Source organism: Pongo pygmaeus, chromosome 4 (genome assembly GCF_028885625.2).
Source record: "Pongo pygmaeus isolate AG05252 chromosome 4, NHGRI_mPonPyg2-v2.0_pri, whole genome shotgun sequence".
In the NCBI taxonomy this organism is placed as follows: domain Eukaryota; kingdom Metazoa; phylum Chordata; class Mammalia; order Primates; family Hominidae; genus Pongo; species Pongo pygmaeus.
The window spans coordinates 173,033,992-173,053,552 of record NC_072377.2 but is presented as its reverse complement, the minus strand read 5'-3'; the positions used below and the strand labels follow the sequence as shown (position 1 = coordinate 173,053,552).

Genomic DNA, 19,561 nt, shown 5'->3' with positions numbered 1-19,561 from the left:
CCCAGGCTAGAGTGCAATGGTGCGATCTTGGCTCACTGCAACCTTCGCCTCCCGTGTTCAAGCGATTATCTAGCCTCAGCCTCCCGAGTAGCTGGGATTACAGGCACCTACCACCATGCCCAGCTAATTTTTGTATTTTAAGTAGAGATGGGGTTTCACCATGTTGGCCAGGCTGGTCTCAAACTCCTGACCTCAGGTGATCTGCCTGCCTTGGCCTCCTAAAGTGCTGGGATTACAGGCGTGAGCCACCACGCCCATCCCAAGAGAGCTAATTTTAAGGGTTTTACGTGACACTCAAGTCACACACATTTCTTTGGTGCTAAAGGCGCACAATTCTGTCAATCGGCAGCAGCACTGAAGACTGTTGTGGCATTTCTGGCTTATACAAGGCATTGCAATGACAGCAGAGTGACATTTGACATGGTCATGATGTGTCCCCCTCCTCCTTATGGCTTATGCTCCCATGCCGGATCCTAACTCTGTGGAAGTCCCCAAGCCAGGCCTAACCTAATACGTCTCCCAGGTAGGGGCTGCTGTCTCCCTTAACACTGGCCTGGGAGAGCTCTCCCTGACCTGCATGCTCAGAGCTATAGAAAGACAGGCACGTTTGGAAAGTTCCCCAATTTGTTTTCATTGCTTAGCTCTTTCAGGTGAAACTTTCTCAATGCATCTCCTACTAGTCTTATTTGATTCATTTAAGCTTTACAAGACACTCACGAGGCAGTTACTTTTTTATCCCAATTTTAAAGATGAAGAGACTGAGGCTTGTTGCAGTGCTACAACATACCCAAGGTCTAGGGTTGCCAGGTTTTAATTTATAAGTTTGCTAAATCTGGCAGCTCTAGCAAGGTCCTGTAGTTAGGATGAAACCTCAGAGGAACTTCTCTTCTTCTGCAGCCCCAGAAACAGCCTTTGAATCGGTGCCCTCACATCCTTTAAGCTTTGCTCTAGATCTGTCAGAAAGAATTGTCCAAGGTAACCGAAGTTGGGTCTCTTCTGAAATGTCCACATCTTCTGGAGTTCTCTACTGTGAATGTCATTTGCATCCTGCTCTAATCAGCACTGTCCAATAGAGATAAAACACAAGCCACTGATGACTTTTTTTTTTTTTTTTTGAGACAGGGTCTCCGTCTGTTGCCCAGGCTGTATTGCAGCAGCTCTATCTCAGTTCACTGCAACCTCCGCCTCCCAGGTTCAAGGGATTCTCATGCCTCAGCCTTCTGAGTAGCTGGGGTTACAGGCATGCATCACCATGCCTAGCCAATTTTTGTATTTGTAGTAGAGACAGGGTTTCGCCATGTTGGTCAGGCTGGTCTCAAACTCCTGACCTCAGGTGGTCTGCTCGGCTCCCAAAGTACTGGGATTACAGGCATGAGCCACTGCACCTGGCCCACTTATGAAATGTAAAATTTTCTAGTAACCACATTAAATAAGTGAAAAAAATTTAATACTATGCTTTTTACTCAATATATCCAAAATATTATCAACATAAAATCAACATAAAAATCTTTAATGAGACAGTAAAAAGATTTTTTTTGCACTAAATCTTCAAAATCCGGTTTGTATTTTATAGTTAACAGCACATCTGAATTCAGATGCTAAATTTTCAACAGTTAAAGTGAAACATCATCTTGCAAAAACAATAAAAATGTGCTGAATGAATTTTATATCATTTCAGTTTTTAAATGTAAATTAATTCAGTTCTTCAATTATACTGAACACATTTCACAGAGGAGGTCCTAGACCACTGTGGCTGACAGGATTTTTCTAAGCTGATCTCCTCCTGCATGCTCTCTGGACATTTTATCATATTATTTATTTATTTATTATTCATTTATTTATTTTCTTTGAGATAGGGTCTCCCTCTGTCACCCAGGTTGGAGTGCAGTGGTGCAGTCATAGCTCACTGCAGCTGTCTGTCTCTTTGGCTCAAGTGATCCTCCCACCTTAGCCTCCCATGTAGCTGGGACTACAGGCGTGCATCACCATTCCTGGTCAGTTAAAGTTATTATTTTTTATTATTTTTATTTTTAATTTTTTTAGTAGAGATGGGGCGGGGGGGTCTAACTATGTTGCCAGGCTAGTCTCGAACTCCTGAGCTCAAGTGATCCTTCCATCACAGCCTTGAAAAGTCCTGGGATTACAAGTATGAGCCACCACGCTTGGCCTTCCCTGGATATTTTATAACCACACCGCTTACAGAGTTTATGGCTTTACATTGGTAATTACTTATTTATTGACCATCCTATTCCCCCTCCAATTGTTTTTTTTAATTTTTTTTATTTTTTAGACGGAGTCTCACTCTTTCACCCAGGCTGGAGTGGAGTGGCGCCATCTTTGCTCACTGTACCCTCCCAGGTTCAAGTGATTCATTCTCCTGCCTCAGCCTCCCAAGTAGCTGGGATTACAGGCACGTGCCACAACTCCCGATTAATTTTTGTGTATATATATGAGATGGAGTCTCACTGTGTAGCTCAGGCTGGAGTGCAGTGGGGCAATCTTGGCTCACTGTAAGCTCCGCCTCTCAGGTTCACGTCATTCTCTTGCTTCAGCCTCCAGAGTAGCTGGGACTACAGGTGCCCGCCACCATGCCCGGCTAATTTTTGTATTTTTAGTAGAGACGGGGTTTCACCATGTTGGCCAGGCTGGTCTCGAACTCCTGACCTCAAGTGATCTGACCACCTCAGCATCCCAAAGTGCTGGGATTACAGGTGTGATTACAGCTACCATGCCTGACCTCCCCTTCCAAATTTTGAGCCATGAACACATTGAGAGGTGAGAGTAGGTCTTCCTTCCCCTCTTTCAAACTTGTCCCCACAGATAGCATAAGCTTTAGAACACAGCAGTGTTTAAGAAATATTTATTTGAATGAAAGAATGGCTTGAAAACTTCTGTCTAAAAAACTACAATTAACTGAGGTCTGGGAGTGTGCCAGGCTAATAATAATGATAATACTCATAAACAGTGTCTACTGAATTCTTATTACCTGCTTTTAAGACATTTCTCATTGATCATTCAAAAAAAATCACCTTTGAGGTAGCAAGTATCCGCACTTTACACATAAGAAAACTGAGTCTTAGAGAGATTAAATACCCTGCCCACTGCCACCTAGCTACTAAGAGCCAGAGCCAGGAATAACATAGATGTATCCTAACCACATTGCTAGTGCTTCCCTAACCATAGTCATCATTTACTGTGTTCATGGTTTTCATGAAATCTAAGCTCCACTTAGACTGTTATTTCTTAACTACATTTTAAAATCAGTCTACTTTTTAGCACTTGTGTTTGCTTTTGTTTGACTTGTGGACAAAGACTTATAGTAGACAGGTACGAAAAAATAAATCTTCTTTTGCAACCCATGAGTTGTTATATATGCAAGAGGGAATATTACGAAAAAAGAAAGAAAAATTGGCAATCTATTTTTTAAAAACTTTAATCAATTTAGCCACATCCCAAAGTAATATCTGTGAAATAAAAAGCTTAATGTGTTAAGATTTTTGTGATACATCGAAATAAACATAACTATTGTAATACAGAAGTGTGTCCACATGCTACACATAGCCATATAGTGATATGACTACCATACCTGGGTAAATATTACTCTCTGCTCAGTTACACCTAACCTCTAACATTGGTCTTTCTGTTCCTAAAGATCCACCATTATTTCTGTGTTTTCCCCTTCCTCTCACACAGTGGTCTAGGAAGGAAAAACACCAGCGGCTGAGGAAAGGCTGGAAGGGAGGCGCTCCCTTGCCTGCCTTTTCTCATTATTTCTAGCTGTAACAAAAGCAAGACACAAGCAAACCATAAGACCTAACTCCCCACTGCCTCTGCCTTGAGGGCTTCTCTTTGCTTCTTTAGAAGCCAGAGGACAAAAACTGCTTCAGGGTGGCTGGATCTATGGGATCAGTCCTTCTCGCTTTGAGGTTTCCTGCCTTATTCCAGGGCAATGCTAACAGAGTCTCAAAGCTGTTCAAATCTAAGAGTCCTAACCTCCTCCCCTGCCCTACCTGCCTTTCTCCCAGCCCTGGAGGGTCTCTGTAGCCCAGACTACCCCAGATGTTTCCTGGGCATCCCAGTTTCTACTTCATTCAATAAATTCACCAGCAACTATTGAGCCCCTACTATACCCCAGATATGGCAAACTCTCAAGGCAATTTTCAATAAGAATCATAGCTAACACGAATATAGTGCTTACTGTTTGCCATGTACTGTTATAATAAGCACTTTAAATATTTAGACATGAAATTGCTCTTTTTGCAGATTAAATATGGTAGAATATCACCAGTTTCACATGGTTCAGCTTAATGTATTAGTCACTTAATACACTAGTTCTAGAGGTAGATGCTTTTATCATATTCATTGGATAGCTGAAGAAACTACGGGAGAGAGAGATTAAGTATCTTGTCCAAGATTAGTCTGCCAGTAGTGGCAGAGCTGGGCTTTGAACTTGGGGACTCTGGCTCAGAACACTTGATTACAATGATTTCTGTCTCTTATAGTGAAAGTGGCAGAAAAAAGAAAGCCTACTTCTCTCCAAAGCCAGCCTCTACATTTCAGGTGCATTGTGGGTAAACTAGGCTTTTGTAGGAACAATAGAATATGGTGATTAGAGTAGCTTTGGTAGCAGCAGACCTGGCTTCAGGTCCAGGTCCCAGCCCTGGTTTTTAGTAGCTGTGAGGCTCTGGGAAAGCTTTTTTCTTTCTTTCCCTCCTTCCCTCACTCCCTCCTTCCCTTCCTCCCTCCCTTCTTCCTTCCCTTCCTCCCTCCCTCCTTCCCTTCCTCCTTCCCTTCCTCCTTCCCTCCTTCCCTCCCTCCTTCCCTTCCTCCTTTCCTCCCTTCCTCCCTTCCTCCCTCTCCTCCCTCCCTTGCTCCCTTCCTCCTTCTCTCCCTCTTTCTTTTCCTTCAGTTTTTCCTCCCTCTCTCTCTCCCTTACTCCCTCCCTCTTTCTTTCTTTCCTCCCAGACCCTCATTTTCCTCATCTGCAAAATGGGAATCATAAAACTTCCTACCTCCCAGGGTGGTTGCCACATTCAATGAAATAAAGTATGCAAAACATTTATCTCAGTGCTTGACACACAGTTAAGAACCCGACAAAGAGCAATTATTGTGTGAACTGTCCAGAAGGAATATGATCTGTCTGGAGAAAAATCTCTGAAATTCCAAATAGCTAGGTTACAAGCAAATAGCCCATTCCTAAATTTGAGATGGCTTGCCTTTTGAATTAAAATAACAGAGATTCGGAAATATAGGAAAACACTTAGTGGTCACTTTCTCCAGACTCATTTTACAAAAGAGGCTATGGCGACCTGGAAAGATTAATACCTTGGCAGAGAGGACATTCATCTCTATTGAAAAGCACAGATCCCCGATCCCATTCACTTCCACCTCACTGCACTGACTCTTGAAGCTGCACTTCTGCGGTGAAGCTTGACAGAGGAACCTCAGATCAGCTGACCTGGTACACATACCTCATGCACATGTGAAATCAGTGGTGACACTAAGCAGTGGTCGGGGGGTGCAGTCGGGGTGGAAAAGGAAGGTGAGTAGGAAAATTCTAAATGATTTCCATCAACCTTCTCTGAAGTTACCACAAATAGAGTCTCAGTAAAAACAGTGTCTTTCTATGCAAGTGGAGTTTTAAGATGAGCCCCCAACCTCCCATTTTCCACCCAGACTGGCACCTTTAATCCCCTCCTGTATGTGTTCTGGAGATGCCACAGTGTAAAAAACACATTAGATGGCAATAGCATTTTCTTCTTTTAATCTGATATCTGAAAATTCAGGGTATTTACATGATTAGCCTTGATGCTACAACAGGGTAAAGCCTTGTGTAGCTTCGTAGAGCTCCATTAACAAGCATTTCCTAAACTTCACCCCTGTGCCTGGTGTTGTACTAGGCTCTGGGGATACAATGATTCTGAAGACGCCACTCCTGCCCTCAAAAAGCTCACTGTCTAGGCCAATGGTTTTGGGCTGTAGTTCCCAGACCAGCAGAATCAGCGTCCCCTGAGAACTTATTAGAAATGGAAATTATTGGGCCATACTCCAGACCTACAAATCAGAAACTCAGGGGTCGGGTCCAGGTATCTGTGTGTTAATGAGCCTTCCAGGTGATTCGGATGAATGCTCAAGTTTGAGAACCTCAGGTATTGCACAAGGCTTGGCTGACAGCAATTAATGAAAGAGAACATGAAGGGAAGGAACAAGCTCCTCTTGTCTGTTTCTATGAAGGCGGAGGAGGTGAGAGAGCCCAGACATCTCCCTCCAGGTCTAGGCACTAGGTCTCTGCCCATACAGGTAGTGTGTCAGAAGCAGCTGGGAAGACGCAATACGGAAAAGAGATATTGAAGCCAGGGTGGAAAGATGAAAAAAAAAAAAAAAAAAAAAAAAAGAGCCAGAACCAGACTTGGGCCAAAGTAACATGGTAAAACAGGGACATTCTTTCGCAGCATGCCTCCTCTCCATCCAGTACTTGCCCTGTGTCCATTCTGTCTGCTCCAGGTGACCCATGATCAGAGAGACTCAGTGCCCCCCTCCAAACTCAGCAGTGCCTCTTGTATGAATGCTTTCCCATCACATCAGAGGTTTCCAGGACTCCCATCCAACTCTGTCAGAACTCTGCTTTCCAAACTATCAGCCACATCAATGGAACTTTAAAAAATCTGTTGGATCTTGATATTAATTATTATTCATCCACATCCTCCCCACAACATCACACGTTCTATCATTAATGGATGTGCAATTATAGGGAAGACTAACGATTTAAGCCAAACATATAAACTCTAAAGGTGGAAATTTTAGGTATGGTCCAAGTTAAGGATGACAGATATTTTCAGACAGAAGATATTTTAGACAGTGGCTCAAAGTGGCATGACAGGAAGGCTCCCTTCTCTATGTTCTGGTCAGCCCTGACTGTGGAGGTACTGACCTGAAGCAGGTGCACCGTTTGGCAGAGCAACTGCCACCCCTTCCCCACTATCAGGCACAGGGCTGCCCAAAGCCAGAGGATCCACCAAGGATATATTGTGGCTGGGGCATCTGATTGTAAACATCTGTCTATAAGCATTCCTAGGGTGAATTCCTCTTTCTTTAGTCCATCATGCCAAACTTGGGAGTTTGGGCTGGGTAGCTACATACTAGCATAGGATCCTTAGGGTTCAGCTTGATCTACCTTAAGCAGGAAAGAGGAATTTTTTTTTGAAGGCTATGAAGGCAGGTTGTGAAAGTGAAAGAGTAGCTGACCAATGGTTTTTGCTACGGCTTGAATGTCTATCCCTCCCCAAAATTCGTATGTTGAGATCCTAACCAAGGTGATGGTATTAGGCAGTAAAGCCCTTGGGAAGTGATTAGGTTATGAGTGGGGTTGGTGTCCCCATAAAACAGCTAGACAGTCTCTTCCACCATGTGAGGACATAGCTAGAAGGTGCCATCTAGGAACCAGAAATCGAGCCCTCACTGAATCTGCAGGTGCCTTGATCTTGGACTTCCCAGCCTCCAGACCCAAGAAATAAGTTTCTGTTCTTTAAAAGCTAGTCAACCTCTGGCATTTTGTTATAGCAGCCTGACCAAATTAAGAGAGGGTTTATCCCTGAGGGGAGGACCATGGGCACAGAGAGTAATATTCCCATGCCCTTGGGCTACCAGGAGAAAAGAGAGCTCCACTTTCCCAGTTTCACTTTTAGGGACCCTAGTTAAGGACTCTAATTGGCTCAGCTGAGGTCACAAGCCCATTTTTTTTTTTTTTTTTTGACAGTTGCTATGGTGAGGAAAGTAAGATAATAACATCAACCCTGCTCTATTTAGGGACCCACAAAGGGTGTTGGATACAGACACAGCCACCAAGTAAACTTGCCAAACTTAGCAAATAAAAACTCAGGAAGCCGGTTACATTTGAATTTCCCACACAATATTTGGGACATACTTATATTAAAAGCATTTTCATTATTATTCTGAAACTCAAATTTAACTGGGCATCCTACACTTGGCAACCTGTCACCAAGGGAACTGGTGTGAGCCAGGCAGACTCCTCTTCATTTGGTGTCCACCACACCTTGTTTAAAGCTTGAAGAAGTAGAGTTCTTTGGGGAGAAAAGCACTGCCCATGCCTAGAATCGCCCCTGAGCACCTTCTCTGTGTCACGCTGGGATGGGTCTCTGCCTAGAAGAGAATCCATATCAAGCCTCTACACTTTCCACAAAGTGTCAAAACTGCCTGGCTGTCTCATGTGTAAAGCATATGGACTCCTCTTTTTATCAACCACAGTGACTCCTGGGTGGGACCTGAGGATTTATCAGGAACTTCAGCTAGGATCAAATTGTGATTCTACTCTTGCCAAAGCTCCTTAGAGACATTTGATATTGAGAGAGGCGGCAGAAGGCTGACTGGCTGGTCCAACCCTGTCTCTCAGGCTGAGTGCTAGTGCCCTCCATAGAAGGCATACCATAGCCACCTTCTAAGGTCTGCTCCTCTCTAGAATGGGCAGAAAACTTGGAACCCAAAGATCTCTGCAAGCTCCATTTGTGCCAGTGGTGTTGATTCTCGTAAATGCTCACTAAACTTGCTCTGCAGTTAGGGCACAGCCATTTTTTTCTCTTCTTTCTGGAAGGAAGTTTATTACACAAAGCAATAGGTGGACGTCTTCTTACTACCACATAAATCTGCCGTAGTACCTATGTGCTACACTTCTTAGACAGGAAGAACAAACAGTTGCTACTGAAACATTCCACACAGAGGAAAACAATAAAGCTAGAAACAAAAGCAAAACAGTAAACAAAACATACATAGAGATGTATTCTCTGTTAGAATCTTTAACACAAGATAGGGCCACGCAAAGCTGAGGTTCCATTATATTTCCGAAAGTAGAGGAACCAGACAGTTCAACCTGACTTTTCTTTAGACAACACCTTTCATTCTGGCCACGAGGAGTGATGTTTTCAGCACCAAACATCCAAAAAAGAACCCTGAGCACTCACATGGCCCAGAGCATGGCACCAGAAAGCTAGAGGCAAAAACACAGAGCTCAAATTTGGGATACACAAAAGGCAGTCCAGGGCCGAGGTCAGTTCCAGGCAAGATTTGGAGCTGAGCACTTTTTTCTTTGTGTACTCCAGTCTGCTAGCAGAAGCTATGATGCCTGAAAAATCCTGTGTGAATTATCTGACAGTGTCAGAGAAACAAAAAGCCATTCTAGGGGCTTCTGGGCAGTATGTTTGGATGTAAGGGGGAGGCTGCATTTCCTCTTCTGGGAAAGCCCTGTGCACTTAGAACAGACTCCTTAATGAAGTGCCAATGATCTCAGAGTTGACCTTCAGAGTCCTTGCCCCACAGCCCCGTGATCCGTATCTCAGTCGGGAGTCAAGTCTCAGTGGGTGAGGGTACCTTGGCTCTCCACAGCGTGGGGAGTGTGCTTCTGCGTCATTTCACATGCACATGTGTGTGTGTGTCTGTAGCTTATTTCCTGACAGGTGCACATGCAAGCGCCTAGTCCGTGTGGAGGGATTATCATTTTAATAAGTAGTTTTAGCTAATTAGTTTATTCTTGCTGACATGGTCCCATTCCTCCTAATTTGATATTCTTATTTCATGTAGAAATTGGGAGGCTGATAGACCCTGGAATGGTTGTGAAGTGATTAGTTTTCCTTGGTTTTATCTGTGTATGCTGGTATGTATTCTGGAAGGGGAAAATCTAGGTTTGTTTGGTTCACTATGGTATAAGCAGAACCTGTCACAGTAAAAATCTATTTTATTTAGTGCTTACCTTTGGCCAAGCACTGTGCTAAGGGCTATTCAAAAATTATCTTGTTTAGTCTTTGTAACCTCCCCTATGAGATAAGTGCTATTATTGTATCCATTTTACAGGGAGGAAACTGAGTCGCAGTGAGGTTAAGTAACATACCTGTGCTCCTGTCACTGGTAAGTAGAAAAGCTGGGATGTGAACCCAGCAGCCTGTATTCTAGAGCCTGTTCTCTTTCCTTGTACCAGGAAACATTTGTTGTATAAATTAATAGCTATGTGGATAATTTACCACGTATGATTTAAGTGGTTATGATGACAAATCCATGGTTTCCATTCTTAGTTATCAGGCTCAAAATTCACATAATAAACCCTAAAAATACTATCACTTTCAGGATTTCCCTCTGCTTCCATAAGTCGGCATCTCTTCTGCTGCTCATTCTAACTTCACCCTCCAGAGTGTGTGCTATTCCCACAGTTCCATTAAGCTAATCCCCATCATAAGAGGGCTAATTGCTAATCCTCACATCAGTGGATAAATGTTTAGGTGGACACTGCTTCTGCCTGTTATTTGCACTGTGAGAGGGGTCCCCAACTCTCAGAGGAATGGTGGGTCAAATCTCCTCAGGGAAGGACAGGCTTCTTGTGGCTGGAGCTGCTGTTTCTGGGAGGCCAAGAAGAGGCCCACCTGACATCATACCTTGAGAAGAGCAAAGAAATTACGTCACACCTTGAGAAGAGCAAAGAAATACAAGCACTCCCGACTATGATCTTCCCCAGAGAGTTGTACAGACAACTTATTATTAATAGAAGTTGTGTTTTTCCCAGTTCCCTATCGCAAGTGAGCCCCCTTCATAGCCAGGGAGATAAGAGTTCTGCCCTCGGAGCTCAAATAGGCCCTCTCCCACACAGAGAGATCGAATTCCAACCTCACGACGCACTGGCCAATGAAGTCTTTATTGCTAGCCATTGCAGCTCACGTGGCAGTTATTTTAGTTTAAACAACTTGTGGGTGGTCCCTTCACGTTCAAGAATTTGCCTCCATCTTTTCATGTTCCACTTATACCAACACATCTTCAATGGCGGCATTTCTGGCAACCCCACAGGACACTTGCTCCTCTAATCTCATACCTGAACCACACGGTTGTGTTTGCTCTTTGGAACCCAAGCACATGTGGTAGTCAAGAGAACGCAGAAGGAAACCCTACCTGTATCCTACCCTATTTCCCAATGTAGCCACATAAACCTAGTACTTAAGCTTCTTCTTGCTACTTGGATTTCAATTTTCAGTCCCTGTTGGAGATATCAAGTGTTCTTGCTATCACATCATTTATTAATGTCTATTGTCAACAGAGAACAATTACCCAACACTAACACATATAAAGAAAAAAAAAGATTCTACTTTCCAAACCAATTTCCAAGAATTGCTACTATAGGGAAGTGTCAAATACTTTTCCACTTTAACCATTCTCAAAACTTTTAATGAATCTTTTCTTTTAAACAAATCATGCCATTAGCATGGATGCTATGCAAATGAAATGCAGGGCCTGTATTTGTTTGGCTTCCTCGCGATTGTTTCAGAAACCTGATCACATCAAATATTTTTCAGTTTATGCAAAACAGAACCTCCCAATACATTTTTTTTTGAAGACTATGTAGTTTTCCATTTGCATGTGAGTCTCAAGTGGTAAATTTACACTTTGAATGTAGGATTAATAAGTTTCCATGTGTGTAGTGCATTTTGAAACTTAAATCATAAAGAAGTTACTTTTGTATGCCAAGGGCCTTATGAATCTGAAATCAAATGACCTGATAAGCACCTGGATGCTGGAGTTTAGCACAGAGATAACACGGAGGAAACCTGTTTTCCTAGAGTAACATCGTCTTTGCATTTCATATAGCATTCTCTCAAAACCTAATCTCAGGTCATCTTGGAGAATTCAGGGACAAGAATAGACTTTTTGCAGCTAAGGAATCATTCAGAACCAAGGACTCACAAATCTGCACGTAAGACCCTTTTCCAAACTGCTCTTTCCCAGCCTGGCGAGTGGGCCCTGGCAGTGGCCCTTTCTTACTGTCAGGGAACAATGTTATGGCTTGAGAGAGCTATGCATGATCACACTTACTGTAGCATCAACTATTTTTTTCTTAATTGTCCTGAGATCCTAGAAAGGAAACAAGCGTCTGTGCTGACAGAGGAGCTCAGCATGAACTCTCATTTTTCACATGGAGCTAATTAAAAACTGAAATTAGTTAAATATGGAAATGACACTTGCAAGCACTTTAGTAGAATTCTGGCAAAATCCCTCTGGAGTGCTGTGACATTACCTGCTGCTTCGAAACTCCCCAACTGAATTTCACAGTTAAAAGGCTGAGCAAAGGGAAAGTTATTATTGAGATTTCGGATTCAGAACGTGTCTGTAAAACTCCAAATTAAATTTCATGGCTGGCCCTTGAGTGGCTGGCGATACGTAACGCAGGCCAATGGAGTGGGCTGCTCACAATGTCCCTGCACGCAGGAGCTCCAATTACCCCTCTTTAGGTATGGTACTGTAGGTGGCACAGGTGCAACAATCGGAAGGCTAATGGATATATTTCTCCTGGAATCTGACTCAAGACAGTTCACATATGCACAAATTCCAACAAAGAAAACAGCCTGAACTCATGCATGGGGTATGATGAGCCCAATTATTAAAATTGAGGTTGCTTAGGGGTAATAAGACACACTTCTTGAATTCGGAGTCTATCTGTATATGACGGTCTATCTATTCATCTCTGTATCCATCTATAAATTCATATGTATTTATAGATATATATGTATAAATATCTCTCTCTATATATGTATACATCTTATAGCTACGTCACAGTTTTTATGCATAATTGTGATACACCATCACAAAGCAGAGAGATCAAACTGCTTGAGACTTGGAGGAAAGTGAGAATGGTCTTCCCTTAAAATCCCTAGCAGAATCGCCTTTCGACATAAACAATGATGAAGAGGGAGCTCCCAGGGCAGGTGGTAAGAGACCACCCTCTGGGATGTCACGTCCCCCTTCCCAGGCAAACGCAGTAGTGTGTGCTCAAGGGCAAATTATGATGTTTGCTTGCATCTGCATACAATTTAATTAAACCCACCTACGTGTCTGATGGCTCTGGATCTGTGGCAGACCGTTTGGGAAGTCCAGCTGCTCTCTAAACAACTGGAGTGTTGTGATTTTATTGTTTTTCCGACACCCCATCCATTTGCCCTTGAGGCATCCCCTCCCCCTGGACCCCGGCCATGACTGAGGCAGGCCCCGCATCCCCGCCTGGGCAGGCCAGCGAGAGGAGCCACTTAGTGCCAAAGCCAGCCCTGCTCTGCAAGTCAGCTGGCAGACAGCCGTCGGCGGGCCAGGCTGCCAGAGAGAGAGTTCTCTGGCAGCTCAGGCGCTCATCTTCCCATCACACTCGGGCTTTGCTAGTCCGCGGCCTGGAAATCATCACGGCTTACCCAGCTGGATGGGGGGAATGCTGCAGCTGTACCATCAGGCTGGCTTATTTTTATTGAATTTTGAATATCCAATTTCAAAGCAATTCAAATGAATTTGCCCAAGGCCTCGGATCAGCGTGGCTGCCGACACTCTCTGCAGCAGGGTTTCGAAGTTCATATTTCTAAACAAAGGCAAGATTACAGAAGCTTTCCTTGTCAGAACCAGGGCCTCTAAAGAACCCTGTCTTCCAACTCTATTAGGCCGCATGCTGACAGTAGCGAAAGGTGTTGGGCTAATCCAAGTCCCTCCTACCCGAGCTGTGGTGGCCAAGCAAACTTCTTCCATTGCTTAGAGAAAGACAGGGGAGTGGGGTGCGGGGCGTTTAATAGCCTGGCACATGCACTCTTGCCTAGATAGCTCAGGCGAGATGGACATGGAACACTGCAGTGTGCCTTCGAGCCGGGCAGAATGGGCAGGAGTGAGAGACATGGCTGCCCCTGAGTCCCCAATCTCAGAGGGGTAAAACAACCATTTGGACAATCAGGAACAATTCTAAAGTTGTTCTGTAACCACTGTTCTCTGCCTCCTCCCATTAAGATGGAAAATAAAAAGAAACATTATACATGCTTTTGTATAACTAAGCTGAGTTTGGTACAATGCTCCATTTCATGGAGCGTTTCTACCAGTTTCCAAAAAATCTGCTTTCCTTCACCCCCACTATTTTATTCTAATCCTGCAACACTCATGCCTGGCAGGCACTTATTGTAAATGCACAAAGCAAAACTTAACCCGAGTGGTAGAAGGCTGAAGAGTTGTGGCAAAAAATGGGCCTACCGAGAAAAAGCCGGATGCAGCGCCTCATGGCCAAGGGTGGCTAGACAATGAAAACATAACCTGCTCTGATTTCTTTCAGTAGGATTTGGGAGACAGTTAGGGCTTGACACTCATTGAAAACTGTTTTTAAGAAGCCTTGGGACAAAACCAATTCAATAACTATTGATGTTCACAATCTGTCAACTTCTCCCCTAGGGGTTAAAAAAAGACCCTCAGAGCAGAGAGCAAATTGGGATGTGGAGACTCTTGGAGTGATACCAGACAGAAAGCTCCAGAGGAGCGGAGCTCCCGGCTGCTCTTCTCTGCACTGCATCCCCAGCCCCCAGCACGGTGCCTGCTCATGCATGGTGCTTAATGAATATTTGGAATGAACGGATGAGTAAATGAATAAACAAAGGTCATTTTTATTTATACCACCAGGAGTACAATATGGATTTTAAAATGAGAAAGATTCCCAAAATGATCACTTAATTGTTATATCACACTAGACAATCTCTAGGTCTCAGTGTTTCCATCTGTAAAATGCAGTTGATGACAGTATCTTGTGATGTAGGATTGTTTAGACAATTAGATGAGAAGATGAACAGAAAGGGCCTGTTACCACTTAGGAGGGGGTAGATCTCACCCCTTCCCTTTCTTTTTTGAAACTGGATAGGTCACAACTCTGTTCCTAATCATTTCTGTTACTTTTGCAGCATTCAGTGGAATCGGCCTTTAAAATAGAAAAAAAAAATTTCAAATACGTAGGACACTCTGTTTCTCAAAAAATCTTATGGTCCTTTGAAAATGATTGTTTGACCTGCTGAGTGCAGTCAGTGTTGGGGTCTCTTATGAAACTTGAGTGTGCACTGTAACAGGGGGAGCCATGGTTTTTCTTGAGTGTGAGTTCTATAGATTCAGATACAGAGTAAAGACATGAAAACCAAAACGTGGGATAAATATTCAGATACGGAGTAAAGATATGAAAAACAAAACGTGGATACCAGGATAAAGCAAAAACTCCAAACACACAAGGAAAGGAAGGCTGTGGGTGTCAAGAACCCAATGACTTGAGGAACCTCGGGGAGCTGGGTGGATGCCTCAAGAAACCAGAGGTAAGTACAGCCACCATGGGTCACTCCACTTTGGTGTGCAACCCAATCAGTTTTAAATCATTTGCTCCTTTAAGCAAACACTGCTGCTGGTTAGTTATCCAGTACATGTTTTTAATTACAAGCTGAAAAAGTCATTCTGTAGCCCTGAAACCAGTGCCCTCATGCCTAAGAAGTGCTTTTTAATATTTATACATCTAAAGAGGGTTTGCCCTTCCAGACATAGAAAATCATTAGGAAGCATTCTCAGGAGGATATAACTTTGGTCAAGGTCATGCACAAATCTAAACTTCAAATTTAAGCCAAGGCTTACCAGTAGGTGCCACTTTTGTGCCACAAACGATTCCTAGCCTGCTCCTGACTTTCTAGGTTATCAATTTTTAAATAGAGGAAAGGAACAAAAATATGCTTGTGAGACAATTCTGAGCATATAAAAGTTGAAGAAACTTTTCTTTTTTTCCTCGTTCCTTGGCACATCTATTTAATAGAGCTTTTTTGATTTCACTTTTTTGATTCCAGCACAGCAGATGAACGGGTGAACCAAGGAAACTGCATTCAAAGAAATGTCTTGTAACGGCTCTAACTTTGGTTTGGCATGTCACCTTTCTAACGATATCAGGCAGAGGAAATATTCCGTCAAAGCTGTGAGTGTGGAAGGAAACAGCCTGGAAGGGGTCCAAAGACACACTGTATCTTAGCAACTTTGGAGGTTCAGAAAAGCCAACATTTCAGTTTGGGAAGCTGGCGGGTGGAGGTTCCACCCTACCCAACCACGAATCACTGAAAGACACTCCCCAAGGTGAAGACGCAACCGTCTTCAAGATCTGCTACCTAAGCTGCTGAAAAATCAAATGGCTCTCAGTGGGCAGGGAACGATATTCTCATGAAAACAAGACAAAATGACGACGTCAAAAACCCAAAACAGGAAACAGTCATAACCAGGTAAAGTCAAACATAGAATGACTGAAAAATGCCTTGTAGGGGCATGCTGGGCCAATTAAAAATGTTAAACCAGAACAAAATTAACTTCCACAGGAAGCAAAGGACAGCAGGAATGTGGGTACTGTCTATTCCAAGACCTTTGCTTGAGGTCTAAGGGTCCGGGTTTTGGAGAATTCTTCTTTCTTACTTATCTCTGGAGAATGGGCAAACTCCAAATATCCACTAAAGAAGTCTCGGGTGTCACCTTGTAGCCCTTAACCTTGTCTTTTGTAGCAAAGTGGCGAGTATATATTTGGGTTGGGGGAGGTCTAAATGAACTTGACTGATATTGACCTACATCCTCGACATTCTCTTCCCAATCTGATGCTGATTGTAAGTCCTAACAATCTAAACCCTGGCCCCTCTAAGCACAATTCTGAAGCCCAGTGTGGATCCTAATCCTCAGAGAACACGGTATATAATTGCCATATAGGTAGAAATCCATTTCCTGCTCTAAAGCCCAACTAAGGTTATCTGTAGCTCCACTGTTCCTTGCTCTTAGGCAATTAAGTCATCACATAGGTGAAACACGTCATTTCATTGGAAGGGAAGAAGTGGGTGCTTTTAAAGCCTTTTCTTTCCTCTAAGGACTTACTGTCCTTAAAACATCATTCGGTGGCAATTAAAAATAGGAAAGTTTATTAAACCCTATTCTGCTGTCTTCTAATTTTTTCATTACATGCATGAAAATAACTTAGGAAGTGCATCTTTTGTCCCAGAAACTCCAGCATCATCTAGCCCAGCTGACATCCACTGAAATTGCAACTGATTATTCATTGTACATTATAGGAACAGGAAACTTTCTTTTACCCTCTACCCCTTTCTCCCAGGGGCTGGCTTTAGGTTACTCTGTCCAGTATCGAGCAAAAGGCTGATCAATGGACTGAATTACGCCTGATGTCTCCTTTCCCCTCCCACCAGATTCAGTCAATGGTCAAACCAGGACATTCAACCTCTATGATGTCTCCCTCATGTCTCCTCTCCTCTCTGCCTGCCCTGCCATTGTTCTTGTTTTATTCACAGTCTCCTCTTTCTGGGCTTTGGAATGGCCTCCTTGGCTCTCATCTAGTTTTCACCCCATCACTTCATTCTGCACTGGGCTGCCAGACGGCTCCATGCCCTCTTCTACTCAGAATTGTTGGCGGGTTCTGCGTCACTTAAGAATCAAATCCAAATACACATTCTCATGGCATGAAAGACTTATTGTCATGCTGTCCTTCTCCCCAATACCTTCTCCATCAATACCTTAGATCCCTGTATACTTTTTGCTCCAGTGTTAACGATACGTGGCATTCTACTCACCATGATTTCCCAGGCTTTAATCACTGCGCTTGGTGTTCTTATTCCTGAAAGGTATTTCTCCCCTCTTTCCCTTCTGCCAAAATCCTATGCACCCTTCTAGCTACATATCAAATGCCATTTCCCCTCTAAAGTACTCTCTGATACCAACAGACAAATGACTCCTTTTCTTCTCCCCATGCTCACTTCCATGCTAGCACAGGCGTGGTCTCCTTGGTCTTGTGTTATAAGTGATAGTTTGCACATATATTTTCTCTGTGTGTGTGATGGAGATCTCCTCGGGGACAGGGACCTCAGTCACCCATTTCTGCATCACTAAGGTCTCAGAGAGAAGGAAGTTTTTAGTGAATGCTTGCTGAATTAATGAATAAAGGACAAAGTAAGTCCTTAGGAGGCACCCCAGAATCAACCCAAATATAAGGATGTGTCTTAAAATTAAAATACTGATGTAGGGAATCTCTCACCTAAAAAGTCATCAGTTTCCAGGCTAGCTCTATTTTCTGAGTTCATTTACCCTCTCCTCTCTCCTCCCTCCTATCCTATTCCTTCCTGGGACTTCCTGGGCAGGAGTCTGAATAAAACTGTCCTCCTCCACCCTAGGTGGTCGACAAGTCAATATCTGCAGTTACTCCAGCTCAAAATTGTCATCAACAAAAGAGACCCAAGAAGAGAGTGAAATCCAATCCTTTTCTCCCCCTAAAGCTCATTTCCCTGGAAATACTTATTTCCTTATGAAAAAAAAGAAAGAGGAAAAAAAAAGAGCTCACAACACCATGTTAAAGCAAATGCTTAGAAAATATTTTTGAAACATTTGGAAGTAATTTCTATTCACAAATTATCTCCATTCACAAAATGAAAAGGCAAATTATGTAAGCTGGATAAATTCAGAGAGAGAAAAAAATCAGACTTAATGTGGAGAGGAGAAGAGAAGAGGAATAGGGAGAAACGGAAAGAGAGAAAGATTAGTGATTCTTGCATTGCTATAGTAAGGAGAATTTTTAAAACAATTAACACGTTTGAACCTATGAACCCCAGAACCAACTCCAACATGCTGGTAGGCAGTTAATTTCTCCATTTTGCCAGAAGATAAAGTTTAAGCTTAAACAAAGACAGCTCTTCTGTTGCCCAACAGTGGAAGTGTGGAGGCCGGAAAGTACGAGGTGTAGAAGAGGGAGCTCCGAGAAAGAGCAGATGGGAAGATGGGGACAGAACAGAAGAAAGCTATTATGTCAAGAAGAAAGTGATGGGAGAAGGGGGCCTGAAGAGTCAACTGACATCAACGATGAAGGGCAAAAATGGCATAAAGATCTATGAAGTCAGTCTCTGTTTTGTACTCCCGACATATGAAACCTCTTTCTCAAATAGCCACAACTGAAAAAAGTCGGGATAATTACTGAGCCAATGAAGCCCCTTTATTCTCAGGAAGGTGACCCACAATGACCAAGAGATGCCAATCCTAGGCTAAGTGCAAGAAAATGGGCCTTGAGCATCCCAACGGGGCAGCCTGCTTTCCTTGTAATACTTCTTTCTTTCCCCAATACAAATTAAATAGTCACAGATGTTATTCAAAGGTGATCTGCTAGCCACACACTGTAAGAGACTGACCAGCCACAGCCAGAGTGGGGAAAGTTCACCACACAAACAGTGCCAAATAAAGTGAGCAAAGGACATTTGTGGAACTCGGGTCACTTCTCAATGGTCTGTCACGAAGAGCTCCATGCGAACGAGTTGGCCAATCTAAAAATAATAGCCATTGTCTTATTACATGTTACAACACTTTATAATTTTCCTCTTGTTTATTCTTAATAACTCTACAAAGGTGAACATTATTATCCTCATGCTGCTGCTCTAAAATGATAATCTGAAACTCAGGGAGGTTTAAGTGATATCCAAATTCAAACCTGGGTCTGAACAGATCTGAAGCCCACATGCTTTCCACACCTGTCCCCTGCTTCTAACATCAATCATCAATTGTCTCTACTTCCTTTTACTTTAGTGAAATGATGAGTGGTCCCTCTAGCTGACTCACTACAAAGGAAGTGAAGAAATCTTGAGGGGCAAGAGAAGCTGCTAACTGGTCAGTGCAGATCATAAGGACCAGAGCAGGGTGCCTTCTAGGAGATGAAGCCCATTGCAAGGTTGAGCCCCAT

General features: G+C 43.2%; 1 protein-coding gene and 1 pseudogene across 10 annotated transcripts in view; one reads left to right on the top strand and one right to left on the bottom strand.

Annotated features, from left to right (window-relative positions):
• TENM2 (teneurin transmembrane protein 2) overlaps positions 1 to 19,561 on the bottom strand; it is a 1,186,617-nt gene that overhangs the window by 226,453 nt on the left and 940,603 nt on the right. The gene's annotated exons all lie outside the window — the stretch shown is intronic.
• Positions 3,275 to 3,389, top strand: LOC129037719 (small nucleolar RNA SNORA40; annotated as a pseudogene).